Below are 16,130 nucleotides of genomic sequence, written 5' to 3'. Positions count from 1 at the left end.
TCAACTTCCACTTCTCATATCGTAATTAACCTCAAAAATCTTCTTGCTCAAGCCATGTATGAATCTCTTTCGCTCTTCCTTCCACTATGTCTACCTATGGCCACTACCATCATCCATTAAGATGGAGGAAGTATTGTGACCAGTGAGAAGATTGATCATGAACAAAGATAGGGAAAGGCTACATACTTTGGCCTATTGGTGCTTTGATTGATGTACTAGCTTGAAATCTTAAATGCTGTACATTGAACCTAGAGGTTATCTTTTCAAAGTTTTGCTTGGGCTTCTAAATTTCACATGGATTCTCACTTGGTGTTGATTGAAGTCCTTCTTCCATATTGTTTTACATCTTATCCTCTATGTGGATAGTGGCTAGACACGAAACCCCTTGACAATGTACCACTTCTTGTATAGCTCCCAAGTTCCCTCGCTTCGGAGCCATCTTCAATGTATAAACTCTTCTAATGCATCACTTGTCTCATTTTCCTTGAGCCTTCATTGATCTTGATAAAACTCTAACTTATGAAGGAGGGTGATTCTTCAAAATAATTGTATATTGACCAATAGTGAATTGGGATTAGAGGTGGTTTTGAGTGGATTGAAGATGGAAGGTGAGATTAGAGATGTTATTGATTGGACAAAATGATTATCAATATGGTTATGGAGATTCAGAGGTGGAATTTTTGAGTAGGAGATGGACAGTTTATCAATAACGCACCAATGAAGAATTAATCATAAAATAGAGAAGACCGAGGATAGGATTCAAGTCATTGATGCTTCTTGCCACTTATCTTTGATTGATTACCCTTTTGAGATATGTTTTCCTCTCCCTTCTCTCTCCTCCTCTCTATGCCTCTGTGTGTGTGTGCGCGCGTGTGTGCATGTGTGTGTGTGTGCGTGTGTTGTAACAAGATTGATCCTTGATCAAAAGAACCTCTTTATTATAGGGGGAGACTACTATATAGCTCACCCCTCCCCTACCACTTTGTTGGTCACAAACTCCCTCTCAATCTCTTCTCAAGGTTATCATTGATGAGTGCCTCTAAGAGTTCATGGCAATTTTCCTCCATAATGACATTTAGCTTGAAGGTGGAGATGGTCTATCTAGTGATGGCCCCAAAGATCCATCCAACAGTGTTGATCAACATGACAAATAATAGAACAATGGATTGAAATGGCTATATTTGAAAAATCTTCATATTATTAAAAGTATTTTTTCATGTGGAATATTTCAAATTATTTGGCTAATTTACCATGGAAGCTTCTCAACACATTTAGAAAAATATATTTTGTGGGGATGTGAAATGTGACAGAGACGGGTCACCCATGCAAGCTCCTAGCCACCATCATACAGATTGGTACTGGGGATGTGTCTTTGGGCTTTATTGACTACCTTAGTAGCTTGCTCAAATTCCTCGTTGTCTGAGAGTGGCAGATTGATTGTGGCAAACATATGCATCCAATCTCCCTCATCCTCTGAGCAAGGGATATACTTAGTCAATGGCCTGTAATATTTTCTAACCTGAGCGTCACCCTTGAGCATAGTTGAGATGGTGTCTAGGTTAGCTGGTGTAGTCTTCCAAGTATCCATCTCCACTCTTACCCCTTTCATTCGATTGCCTAGGAAGATCAAACCATTGCCTCAGTCTTCTATGACTCGTTGTCCGTTGCACATCCAGGGTCGGCCTAATAGGATATCGTAGTCCACAAGTCCATGGAGAACCAAACTCTTGTGATCTTCAATGGCCAATTTCTTAGCACTCTAGCTGGCATCACTTTTGTTCTACTGGTCAATGTGACATTGAGCCTAGCATCCTTGACAAGTGGGTTACCTAAAGCCTGGAGTACTGTGCATGGCTAAGTACACTAACACCTTCCCTCGTGTCCACAATCCCTTTCCTCATGGTGTCACCTAGAGCTAGGATTGGTAAGACCACGTGCATTTTGGTGCCTTCCCAAAAAGTATTAATATGCAATGATTTGAGCACTAAGTGCATTGTCTTGCTTGGTATTTGTGTTATTGCATCATGGTCTTGCAAGTCGATGGCAGCTCACTCCCTCAATCCTTCCACCCACTGCTTTAGCTCCTGCCATATCATCAACTACTGCCTAAGTAGGTCTCCCAAGCTCAAGGTCATAGGGGTGGTTACCAACGTTGTGAGAAGACCGCTCGTTGCTTGTGTGTTCCCTAATTTTGTGCTTCTCGATCCATAGTCTCGATTGGTTTGCTAGCCCATGGTATTCAGGCTCTATCTAGGCAGCACAATTTGAGGCGCAGACATGCCTCTCGGTCATGTGGGAGAGACTAGTGTGTGGTCATGCTAGAGAGATCATCAATCTCATCCTCTAAGATGGGCTCAGCATTTCGGGTTGGGGTACTCCCCTACTTTAGTCTTTGGGATGGATGTTTTGGCCTCAATGTCCGTGACTTTCTTCCCGACATGCAGTGTCGTTGCACTCTCGGTTTTCAATGCGACCTTTGCCTCGCTTCTCCTCTTTCTTCACCTATGACTTTTCTTTGCGATTGAGGATGCATCCAAGTTGCTAGACCCTGGCAATGATATGTCGGCCTCCCTCATCCATGAGTGGGTCATGACATGCAACGGGATGGGTGTGGCCTCCTCGTTGCATGACTCGATGCCAAACATCCACAGTGGACCTAGTGGGACAATTGCCTAACTAGAGGATGGCTTCTGCTTAGGGCAATCGACAAAGAGGTGAGTGATTCCACACTCAACACATCAGAGATCAGCCTTCTATTGATTTTCTTGCTCCCTTTCGTGGCAATGTGAAGAGATGTGTTTTGGGTGACCACAAGCCCAACAAGAAATTGGTTCTTGGGTCTGCCCTCCTAAGCCTCTTCCTCTCCCCTTCCCTAATGCCATCACCTGCATTGGTTGATAGTCTATGAGGACTAGATTTCCCTCTTTGTCGTATGAGACGTAAGGGTTCACATAGGACTCCTCATCGTTAGGATCCTCCACATAGTGGACCAGAGTGTCGCTCAATGGATGGGTTATGTGTTGGAAAATAGGTCATCCCCCATAAGCACAGTGAAGAGAGTAGAGAAGATGGAAAGCTATAAAGACATGTACTTGGTTTACTTTTCAATGCAATGCTATTGTACTTTGTACTTAGAGTCTATGTTCCTATCCACTCAAGATTGTGTTTATGAGTCCAAGCTAATCTATCTTGAAACCTAATTCACTTGAGTGAAAGTCTGTGTCTAGTCATCAGTCTTCATATCTCTTGCTTATGAGTTCAAGCCTCCGTAGCCAAACTGTGTTCAAAATCCAGTTTAGCTCTTCTTCCCGCTCCTCCAACTTCTCACAGCTCAACAGCTCTCCAGCTCATGATAAGTGTATGAGCTTATCTCTCACTTCATCTACACTTCCTACTTGTTGGTCTGCCATAGCTAGCTAGACCCTATCATCTTTGAGCTCTTGAAACTCTCAAAGCAAGCATCATCTCTTCATGGTCTCTCCTGGGCATATCTCAAGGACCTCAAGGTGCAGCCTCCTATCATGAAAATCCCTAACATTGGTCACTTTGATTGTTGGCATTGAGGAAATTGTACCTCGTTGTCTCAGGTTGTTGCGCTTGTCATGGTCGTGCGTGTCATCAACACAGTTCTCATTGAAATCAGTCCTACCACCTTTAGGGATTTTAAAGTCTGGTATATGAGTCTTTTCTCCATCAAATCTTTTGTCAATTGATTGCAAGTACATGTTGCTATAGACAAACAATAGTCAGGTACATAAACCTTAATACAAGGCAGCCATAGCTTGTGTAGTTCAAGCTCATCTTACACTTCAGTCTCTTACTTCCTCCAACTAATTCAAGTTGCTGCCACTTTGATCTGAGTTCTAGCTCAATCCATAGCACTCCGAATCAATAAGGGGAGGATATCTTCGAGCAACATCTAGCTCAACAAGGAGATTCAACATCAATAGTATCTCTTGATACTCAATCAGTGTCTCTTGCCACTTGTGTATTTAGCTCACTCATGAACAAGCTATTCACTGATTTTACCTCAGCTACTCAAAAGCTCATTCTCAGCACTTGTAATGACTTAAAGCCCTATTGATCGAATCCATTTGTAAGTCTCAATTTCTTTGTAAAAGGATAGACACTGCCCGAGTGTTCTCATGGTAAGACCTCCTTCTAAGATGACTGAACTAGAACAAATAGCAAAGTTTAATGGTGAAGGCTTTCATGCCTGGAATGAGAAAACCATGTACCATCTCATGAAAGACCTTTGGGATCTCTTTGAGGAAGTGTTGAGATATCGAGCTCCACTCGTGATACGCCAGGGTGACCGTTGTGTATTTATGTCACCGACTTATCAGTTGCAGACGCGGTTGGTACACCGCCCATGAATAATAGCTACATGATAGCTATCCTTATCTACTCTAGTTCGTGGCTCAATTAGTATGCCACCTTAGTTAGTTGAGTTTGGCTTGAGACCCATATATAGGGTTCTTCTATTTCTTTGTACTTGAGTTCTTTTGGCTTACACAACTAAGAAGAGGAAAACTGTTTTCAGCCTCCACCCTTGTGTGTATTCCCCCATTGTGCAAGCAAGAAAGCTTCAAGTGAGACTCCTTCCTTCTCTCCCACAATCTTGACATGGTATCAGAGCCTTGTTCGTGGTAAGGAGCTCAAGAAAGCAAGCCAAGCTCGCGGTGTTCTAGTAAGAAGAGCAGTGTTGCTTTCATTTTCTGTTTTGGGAGCAGATCTCTACAGGTAGCACAGCCGGAAAGTGCAGGAGTGCATTGTCTCAGGTTGAGACGCCCTTCGCGGTGAAGCAAGAGGGCAATATATGCTGCGGGTAAGGGCTTTAGCCCTTGGCGACCTTGTTTTTTTTATTTGAGGCCATTTCGGGGCCTATTTTGGAGGCGGAAGTTTTCTGCACGCACTCAGGAAAAGGCCCAGTTTTATGTTGTGCAGCCACTGTTCTACAGGTCGGTGAAAAGTTACTGTAGAAATTGCATCGTATGCTTGTGCGCAGAGACATTGGGAGTTACAGAATCATCCATGTTGCCTGTTGATGCAAAATCGTCACTAGGAAGTGACTGTGTGGTCAAATACCACTTTCGTCAGTTTTGCAGATTTGCCTTTGTGAGGTTGAAGCTGTGTTCTTTGCAGTGACAGAATTTTTTACAGTGTTCTGTAATGGCGTCTGATTCTCTCTCGCAGATTGTCACTGAAAAGCTTGACAAGAACAACTTCCAAGCATGGAAGTTTAGAATGACGAATTTCCTTATGGGAAAAGGATGTTGGGAATTTGTTGCAGGAAATGAAGAAGAACCAGTTCTTCCTGATTTTCCCAATCAACAGCAAATGCAGGCATTTAAAGCATGGCATGAGAGAGCCAGGAAAGTTATGTACTGGTTGTCTATCAGCATTTCAGACTCTATGATTGTGCATATTCAAGATGCAAGTACGCCAAAGGAGGCATGGGATACTTTGTCAAAAATGTATAGCACAAATACGCAAGCCAGGAAAATGCAGCTCAAGCAAGAGTTGCATAATGTGCAAAGAGAAAATATGAGCATCAATGACTACCACATGAAGGTGAAGAAGATTGCAGATGCACTTGCTTCCATTGGGTCACCAGTGGAAGATGATGATTTAGTTTCTGTGACCTTGAATGGTCGAGGAAAGGATTATGCACAGTTTCGGACATCCATTTCAGTTCGTGAAAGATTTCCTGACTTTGAGGAGTTGATTGCTCTTCTAATTTATGAGGAGCAGAGAAATGGCGGTGCATCTTCTTCAGGAGGAACTTCAAAAGAAGCTGTCTTCTACTCAAATGCTGGAAGAGGTAGAGGCAGAGGTAGAGGAGGCCGATTTGGAGGCTATGGTAGAAATCAGAATATGCAGCAAACTCAAGAAAACCAGTCCTATGGAGGAGGACGTGGTAACTCTAGAGGCAGGGGGAGCCAAAGAGGTCGTGGTGGATGGCAAAGAGGCCAAAATGCAAACAGTAATGTTGAATGCTACTATTGTGGTAAAATGGGTCATATGGCTAAAGACTGCTATAAAAAGCAGAATGACATCATGAATGGAAAACTGCAACAAGGAAATTATGCATCCTCTAGTAGACAGGGTGATGACAGAAATGAGCATCTGTTTATGGTGCAGCACATGAACAATTCTGTGACAAGTGCAGAAGAAAGCAATGATGTATGGTATGTTGACTTAGGTGCATCAAACCATATGACAGGTCATGCAGAATGGATGGAGGATGCAAGGAAAATGAAAAAACCAGGACCTGTGGAGACTGATGATGATACTGCACATCCTATTGTGCAGATTGGAAAATTTCCTTTGTCTATGCAGGATGGGAAAAAGAAATACTTGTCCGATGTATTTCATGTCCCAAATATCACCAAGAATCTGGTTTCTGTTGGTCAAATGGTTGAGCAGGGCTTGCAGGTAAGATTTAATCCTCATGGATGCTTTGTTGAGGATATGAAAAATAAAGGTCGCTTGATAGCAAAAGGAAAGAAGAAGAGCTGAATGTTTACATTGGATGTAGACATGTCTAAATTGAGTGCAGCAATGTTTGCACATGGGACCGGTGTAGTTGCAGATATTGATATCTGGCATAAACGCATTGGTCATGTTAATATACAGCGACTTAAATCAATGCAGGCCCAAAATATTGTTGCAGGTTTGCCTAAATTCAAGGTTGCAGAAATGCATAAGGTATATGAAGCCTGTCAGTTTGGAAAACAGGCAAGGAAACCATTTTCTAGACATGTTCAAGAGAGTGAGAAGCCATTGGAATTAATCCACTCTGATGTGTGGACTACTAAAGCTGTATCTCTTGGAGGCTGTCATTATTTTGTCACTTTTATTGATGACTATAGCAGAAAAGTTTGGGTGTATTTTATGAAAAAGAAAAGTGAAGTTTTTGGGCATTTCAAAACCCTTAAAGCTATGGTTGAAAAAGAAACACGCCTGCAAATAAAATGCCTAAGGTTAGATGGAGGGGGAGAGTACCTCTCAAATGAGTTTGCAAGGTTCCTGCAGGAGCATGGCATAAAGCAGCAATATTGATGCAGTCATACCCCACAACAAAATGGAATTGCAGAAAGGAAAAACAGGCATATTGGAGAGGTATCTCGTGCCATGCTCAATGAAAAAGACTTGCCAGATTTTTATTGGGCTGAAGCAGTTGCTACATCAGTCTACATAATGAACAGGACTCCCACTGCAGCAATACATGGAATGACTCCAGAGGAGAGGTATACTGGTAGGAAACCAGATATTTCTCATTTGAAAATTTTTGGTTGCATTGCCTATGTACATGTGCCAGATGAGTTGAGATCCAAGTTGGATCCAAAAGCTGAGAAGTGCATCTTTATTGGTTACTCTCTGCAGCAAAAAGGGTATAGATGCTATAACCCTTCTACTCGTAAGTTTATAGTGAGCAGAGATATTGTTTTTGATGAGATGAGTAGCTAGTATAAACCAGTAAATGTGATTGATGATGTAGATGCACAAAATGGTAATGCTGCACAGAATTCACAGCAGCAGTCACAAAATATTAGTGGACCTGGAGCGTCCTCTAGCAGTGGTTCACATTCTTCGCCATGGACAAGCAGATTGAGATTAGGAGAATCTTCTCAAAGTAATGCAAATAGTGGTATGCAGGTATCACGAAAAGGAAAAGAGAAGGTTGATCAGCCCATGTTTGATGTGAATGCAGGTCACTCTTATGTGGATGGTGAATCCAGTGGCTCAGAACAGAGCATTGATGATGATTTGGGTATTCCTTCTATTGTTACACCTGGAGTAAGGAAGACCAGGGATGTTTTGAGAGCACCTGGGAGTGAACCTACTTTGCATAGGTCTATGAGAGCTAGGTATCCTGTGGATAGGCTGAAATATGATGGATTTACACCCATTCACTATGCATATATGGTCAAAGTGATACAGGAACCAGAACCCACCTCTTTTGAGCAAGCCATGGGAAAAGAAAAATGGGAGAAAGCCATGGATGAAGAAATGGATGCCTTGGAAGCAAATGCTACATGGGAATTGGTACCTTTGCCTAAAGGTAAAAATGCAATTGGCTGTAAGTGGGTTTATAAGGTGAAGCACAATGCAGATGGTTCTGTGAACAGATACAAGGCAAGATTAGTAGTCAAGGGGTATGCACAAACATATGGCATTGACTATGAAGAAACATTCAGTCCGGTTGCAAGGATGGCAACCGTAAGAGCAGTCATTGCTATGGCTGCATCAAAGGGATGGTCTTTACATCAGATGGATGTAAAGAATGCCTTCTTGCATGGTGATTTGCAAGAAGAGGTCTATATGGAGCAGCCACCAGGTTATGTGCATGATGTTCATCCTGAGTTTGTTTGTAGGTTGAAGAAAACCTTGTATGGCTTGAAGCAAGCACCTAGAGCATGGTCTGACAAGATAGGACAGTATCTTGTCACTATTGGCTTTCAGATTTCCAAGGCAGATTTCTCACTTTATGTGAGAAAAACAAAGAAAGGTATTATGCTACTTGTCATTTATGTTGATGATTTGATTATGACATGTGACAGTGATGAAGATATCCTTCATGTGAAAATGCTATTGAAGCAGAAGTTTGAGATAAGGGATTTGGGAGAGCTGCGTTATTTCTTGGGCATTGAGGTGATTAGATCACCAAGTGGGATACAGCTCTTGCAGAGGCAATATGGATTGGACATGCTGTCCAAATATGGGATGACAGGCTGTAAGCCTATTTCAGTTCCTTTGGAGCAGAATGTGAAGCTGAGCACAGATGCAGGTGGGCTTCTAGAAGACCCTACTATGTACAGACGCATAGTAGGAAGTTTGATTTATATGACTATTACCAGGCCAGATTTGAGCTATACTGTTGGATTGGTAAGTCAGTTTATGCAGGCTCCAAGGAAACCACATTTGGATGCGGCTAGACGCATACTCAGGTATGTGAAGTCCACATTGCAGTATGGACTATTTTATGAGACTGGGGTTCAGATACAGTTGCATGGATACACTGATGCTGATTGGGCTGGTAGTATTTCTGATAGACGATCTACCAGTGGATATGTGTTCTCTTTTGGGAGTGCTGCAGTCACTTGGAGCAGCAAGAAACAGCCTACAGTTGCCTTATCGAGCACAGAGGCTCAGTACAGGGGTGCAGCAATGGCTGCATGTGAGGTAGCTTGGTTGCATAAGCTACTTTATGATATGCATCAGTCTACAGATGGGCCAGTTGTCATTTATTGTGACAACATGAGTAGTATACACTTGGCAAATAACCCAGTCTATCATGCTAGAACAAAGCACATTGAGGTGCATTATCACTATGTGCGAGAGAGGGTTTTACTAGGTCTTATTGATCTAGTTTATGTCAACACAGAGGATCAGGTAGCTGACATATTCACGAAGGCATTGGGCGCAGAGAAGCTGCACAAGTTCAGAGACCTGCTTGGTGTGCAGGAATTGGGATTGAGCTCGAGGGGGAGTGTTGAGATATCGAGCTCCACTCGTGATACGCCAGGGTGACCGTTGTGTATTTATGTCACCAACTTGTCAGTTGCAGACGCGGTTGGTACACCGCCCATGAATAATAGCTACATGATAGCTATCCTTATCTACTCTAGTTCATGGCTCAGTTAGTATGCCACCTTAGTTAGTTGAGTTTGGTTTGAGACCCATATATAGGGTTCTTCTATTTCTTTGTACTTGAGTTCTTTTGGCTTACACAACTAAGAAGAGGAAAACTGTTTTCAGCCTCCACCCTTGTGTGTATTCCCCCATTGTGCAAGCAAGAAAGCTTCAAGTGAGACTCCTTCCTTCTCTCCCACAATCTTGACAAGAAGATAATGCAGATGACAAGAAAGAAGATGCTAAAGAGGAAGATGCTGCAGAAGACTAGCCTAAAACAAAGGCATGGAAGAAGATGAACAACAAAGCTCTAGGTTTATTGCTTGGGGTCTATTAGATGATGTATTACACTACATCTCTGGCATCAGGGATGCAAAGAAGGCATGGGAAGAACTTGACAGGATCTTTGGTACACAAGCAAAGAACTCAAAGGTAAAATTACTCATGCACTTTTATAAGTTGGATGTAAAAGACAGTTCATCTATGATTGTACACATCAATAAGTTCAAGAGCCTTAAAACTTAGCTAGCAACTCTTAAAAAGAATATTAATGAGGACGAGGCAATAGCAGTGCTACTTGCCACTATTAATCATGAACCATATAAGAACCTTGTTTCAACACTAAGTAATGTTCGTAGTCTCTCACTCAAAGACATTGAGAACCCACTCCTTGATGGAGAAAGAAAATTTAAAAGCAAGGATATAACTAGCTCAAGAGATAACCCCTTGTACACCATGGGTACTTATGTAGCAAAAGGACATGGCCGAGGATTCACCATCAACAGCAACAAGGACTGAATTATTTGTCATTACTGTGGCAAGACTAGCCATGTAGCGAGTGAATGTTTCCACAAGAAGAGAGCACAACATGTGCAAGAAGATCACCACCAAAGCCAGTTTATGCATGAAGAAGAAGAAGAAAAAGATGCTTTCGCCTCCATCAACAACTCTGACAGATTGTTCTAAAGAAAATTTCATTGTATCTTTCCCATAGTGGATGTTTTCTTTCCCTTAGTGGATTTGTATTGAAAAAACCCTTGCCAAAAATGTAAATTTTCAAGCTTGACTTGACTAGGCTGCCCAAGAGCTAGTCTCTAGGGCCATGTTATCATGTGGGGGGATAAAAGCCAGCAAATTTACAAATTCATCATTTGAGGGGGGGTGTTGGAAAATAGTTCAAATGATGTATGTTGCATGATGAGGAGCCTTGTATCCCATAAGCACAGTGAGGAGAGTGGAGAAGCTGGAAAGCTATAAAGACATGCACTTGGTTCACTTTTCAATGCAATGCTATTGTACTTTTTACTTAGAGTCTATGTTCCTGTCCACTCAAGATTGTGTTGATGAGTCCAAGCTGATCTATCTTGGAACCTAATTCACTTGAGTGAAAGTTTGTGTGTAGTCATCAGTCTTCATGTCTCTTGCTTATGAGTTCAAGCCTCCATAGCTAAATCGTGTTCAAGCTCCATGTTTCTCAACATTATGTCAGGTCTAGGTGGCCTAGGTATGCTTGTGGGATTGATCTCTATCCTAGGGATAGCTAGCTTTGTATCGTTAGGTGCTAGGAGGGCCAATGGGGCTCCTCTTCCAAAGAAATTTGGAGGTCTACTCCCTAGGTAAGGCTGGTTGTAAGGTTGCGAATATGGAAGTCTCCTCAACAGTCTATAGTGCAAGACATCGTGGCTGAGAATCTACCTCAATGGCGCAAGGTCGGGACCTAGGGTCTTGACACTCAGTTAGAAGGTGGTTTCCACAGCAATACACACATTGGACATGCGACCGCGTAGACCTTCTCATCATCTCTTGAAGCTTGGCCAACTCTAGCTTCACATTTGCTAACTCATGGCTCTAATCGACATTCTTTCCTTTGTCTTGGATGCCTTGGCTGGATCTGTCACTAGTGATCGGGATTCTTCTTGAGGTTCCAGGAGCAATGATATCTCGGGTTGTGGGTCTTGAGCTCCTCTCTTTGAGCAAGTCATCCACTCGTATGGCTTCTTCGAAGACCCTAGCTAATATGTCCCTTTGTAGGGTTGAGTTGCTGACCAAGGCCTTGTAAAGCTTTTTACTTCGAATTCCACTCATAAACACAGCGGAGACCGCTCGTTTGCTAGGTCTCTCTGCGGCGACTGGGATTCTCTCGAAAAAACTATGCACATGGGTGACGTAGTCTCATATATCCTCCTTGTCCTTCTGCTTGACATTCATCAATCTAACTATGAGGTTGTCAGAGTATCCCACCTCAGAGAACCTCTTGATGAAGAGACTCTTGAGGGTGTTGGAAGTCATTGCGTTCAACATTATCCAAACTGGTGTACCACATCTGTCCTTTATCGCCTAAGCATAGGCCAAAAGTTTGCGAGAGCACTAGGTAAGATTTGTGAGGCCATTAGCCTCGTAGACCTGCTCAAACTACTCTATAAAACAATATGGGCTAGTACTTGTCTAGTTTTTTTGCAACTATAGGGATTCTCGATTGGATCTTGGAGCCTTGGTTGACTCCTAATCCTGCCAACAACGGTGTTGCTAGTGTTGCAGTGCTTTGCTCTGCCGATGTGTTGTCTATCAGTCGCTTCATGAGACCCCTGTGGACCGTGTCCGATTCTGCTGGCATGCAAACAATGACAACAAAAAATCAATTCATTTGCAATGATTTGGCTACGACCACACACAAGGAACTCTAAAATGCAAGAACACTACACAAGGAGGGTCCTATGTACCTGATGTTGTGCATGGAAAATTCATGGGGAAGTCGATCAATTCACCCTAAGCTCCAAGTCTCTCTCAAGCTCTCTCTCTCTCTCTCTACTACAGAAACTTTTGCCATGTTTTGGCCAGTTTTATAGCAGAAACCCTAAAGCTTTTTCCTTCGATTTCTTCCTCCTATCCTACTCTAAATGCAACAATAATCAAAACACAAATATTGAAATGAATTCTCCTTCTTGTCTACTCATCAAAAATCCAAAATAATTACTTGTTTTAAAGATTAAAAGCCCAAATCTCCTACCTATCTCAAGCACTGATTCGGGGATATGACCCTACTTTAACGCTCGATTTGAGGCGCACAAGTGCTCAAGCTTGAATCCATTGGTCCCGGCAATGGAACCAAAATGTAGTGGGAGCTCATGCTCAGCTGCCAAGACCCACGGACAGCTTATTGCTTCAAGTGTTTCAAGCGAGCACAAATGGCTATCTCTCACCTAGCCGATGCACCTTCGATCCTACAGGGATGTAATGAGCTTATCTTGATGCCCAAATGAGTAGCCTCCTCCCTCAAGCAACCCGATAGCTCCATGATTCGAGATGCAAGTGCAAGCAAGCTCAAGCCTCCACCTTTAAGCTCCATCCTCCATAGCCACACGCGAGACAAGAGAAGAGGAGAAGAGAAGAAGGGAGGAGATGATGGAGACCTTCTTCTCCTTGATCCATCACCCTCACACACTCACTCCCCCACACTCTCACACTCCCTCTCTCAAGCACACACAAGCAAGAAAGAAGGAGAGAAGAAGATACCACTTTTGCCACACACCAAAGAATGAGCCTTTCATTCACTTTTTGAGTTTATATACAAAACCCTAGATCCCTTGGGCACCCATCTCCTTTTTTACATGACCGAGCATCTTGCCAAGGTCCTCTTTCTCTATTCCCTTCTAGTTGCCTTATCCCTTCACCTATGTCTGTTTAGACTTTACAACTTGCACATGAGGGAGCCTAGCGCTCTTATAAAATGAATTACATTGCACCTCGCCTTGCGAGAGCCCTTAGAGGTTCTCCCTCATCCTTGAGAGAGCCTTGCTAGAATATTTGGTGCTTTCCACATTCTTTCTAAGAAAACATACCCATCAAAAAAACATTACACAAAATTATTTAAAAAATAGTTCCACACAAAGAAGCTACATTTTCTAAAGATTAACAATTTTCACATTTGCCGAAGCGTATTACTCCCTAAAAGGCCCAAAATTTGCATTGACACTACCAAAGGGACGTTGACAACCCGCCATAACAAGGGAGACATTGCTATTTGTTGTACCACCTATTTCATTGCTTAGCCTAATAGCCACTGCATTAAGATGACCAAGTTGCATATTGAAGTTTGCACCTTCAGCCTCAATCCTATCAATTTGAGACTTCAAGTTGTGTAACATTGATCCTTCCTCCCCACCCCACAACATCCCCAACATCTCTCCATACAACTCGCTTGTGTCTCTATGTATGCTTCTGAAGCAATGTCTAGCAACCCCCCTTGCAAAGCTATGTCAACTCCAATGCTCCAAGCAATGCCTTGCGGCGCAATGATGTGCAATTCTCAAGAGAATAAGACTGAAAAGGTGACACTTTACGTCCATTAAATATTGAAGATATTTAATACCCGATCTCTTAAATGAATAATATATTCTCTCATTAATCACGTCCAAGCAGCCAAATTTGGAGGGTTTTTCTTTTCTAAACCTCTTCTAATTAGCAACTTAATCATTTTCTTATGAGTGCCGTTTTGAAACGTTTTTGGCCCTAATGCATTTTCCGAGAAAAGATTTGCGAGAAAGAATGAAGAGGTGCTAAAAGTTTCAGAGCTTCTACTCAATCCTAGCCTTCCAGGCAATATCTTCATACATTGAATATTCAAATTGTTGGTGCAAGCATTGTAGCTCCATCAAAATATCAATTTTGAGTCCATCAGGAGAGGTATGCCTATCTCATATAGTTGTCAGTGCTCATTTAATGGCTTTACCCTTGGTCAATTGCTTTGTCTTCCTCACATTCATGCACCTTTGTCGCATGGATGCAACCACCTCTAGGATGTCACTGTCAAACATCTCCATTGCGGTATTGCGATTACGTACCTTTATACCTGTGAGATAACATTGGGTGTAGAGTTTTTTTTTTAATAGAAATAATGTTATACATACTTTATGGAGTTGAAGGGAGAACTTAGAGGGTGCTCGTTCTATTTCCAAGCTTAAAATTTTATTTACTGCACACATTGCAACGCCCAATAGTTTTTAGGAAGTACAACTCTTGCAATGTCATTCCATCATCTTGAATTGCTTCTTACCAAATGTTTTCGTATCTATTGGTGGCAGAAACAATTTTCTTAAACATTATTCAAAAGCTTATAGAATCATTCTTGAAGGGCATTACATTTTATTAAAGGGTGCTTAAAAATGTTCCCTTAAGACAAGAGTTGCTAATAACAAAACTCTCAAGATATCCTTATCAAGTTATCCTTCGAAAGCAACAAACTACAATCACCCTTCCATACTATCAAAACTAAGGGTTGGGGCAATTTAAAGAGAAGAGTGATCATCATTGTGAGGAGAGAGAAATGCATGCTATTGAGTCCTATGTATGATTGTGTAAGTAATACCTTATTGGAAGAGTACTCAATTCACTCTTGAAAGTGTGAAATAATGTCCTCCCCTAAATTCTTCAAGTTAAGTGCAAACCAATCTATATGTGTCCTCAAACACCCTAAATGATACACACCATTTTCCATACATGTACATGTATGAAAGCTAAGAAACCCCAACACTCACAATTCAAAAGTTACATATTTATAGAAACACACACATTATACATTAAATTTTTCAAAAGAAAATCTAAGTATTAGTTAGTATATGAGTCCAAGAGTTTAAATGTTATGCAACATTTACATTGCGTAGACAAATTGACTATACATATTAGATATTATAAATGGATATGAATTGCTCACATTTTAGCAACATGTGTTGTTAGTGATAAGTATCCTCATAGTTAATTTCATCTCTAAGATCTCATTGGCAAGAACCCTAAGGCTATATTCTAATACCGCAATGGATGGTTATTAATACTCCTCGAGCCTCCAATAAAAGGACAATTATGACCCAATCAAAATATTCATCCTTTAGACATTGCTTTATCAAGATTAATATGTTTCAAATTGGGTTCAAATTACACTCAAGGGGTCTTGCTCCACAGCATTCGTAATTTCTAACTTGTTAAAATAAATAGGGGATGCTAACTTAAGATGAGAACTTATTTGGTATCTTGACTAAATGTAGCAAAAGAGGGAGTGATTTTAGTTTACAGACCAATGGACAATCAACACATTTAGGTGGATAGGCCTTGAGGCATGCACAACATAAACACTTTTTATTGTAATCTACAAAGAGTGCATATTAATGTTCAAATATCACCCAAGAGTTTCCCCACACCCTTACATAGGATCAATTGATTGAGAGACGAGTGCAAATCATCAATGCCACCAATAATATAGAAGCTTGATTTATAAAGAGGGGATGGTTTCTCTAGTGAATAAATGGTAATTTGAACTATGAGAGTATCAAGGGCAACTTGGAGAGTAGTTGGTGATTGCAAGAGACACTTTTTGAGATTATTAGTGTAGATCAAATATGCATCAATGAGTAGAGAATATACTAAAGGAGATCGAATAAAAGTTGTGTTCTAGTACATCATGCTAAAGTTTGTATAAATATGGAACTTTACAACAATAG

Source organism: Lygodium microphyllum, chromosome 12 (genome assembly GCF_053477565.2).
Source record: "Lygodium microphyllum isolate KBCC chromosome 12, Lygodium_microphyllum_v1.1.10, whole genome shotgun sequence".
Lineage (NCBI taxonomy): Eukaryota > Viridiplantae > Streptophyta > Polypodiopsida > Schizaeales > Lygodiaceae > Lygodium > Lygodium microphyllum.
The sequence above is the reverse complement of the archived record's forward strand: the minus strand, read 5'-3'. Positions refer to the sequence as shown.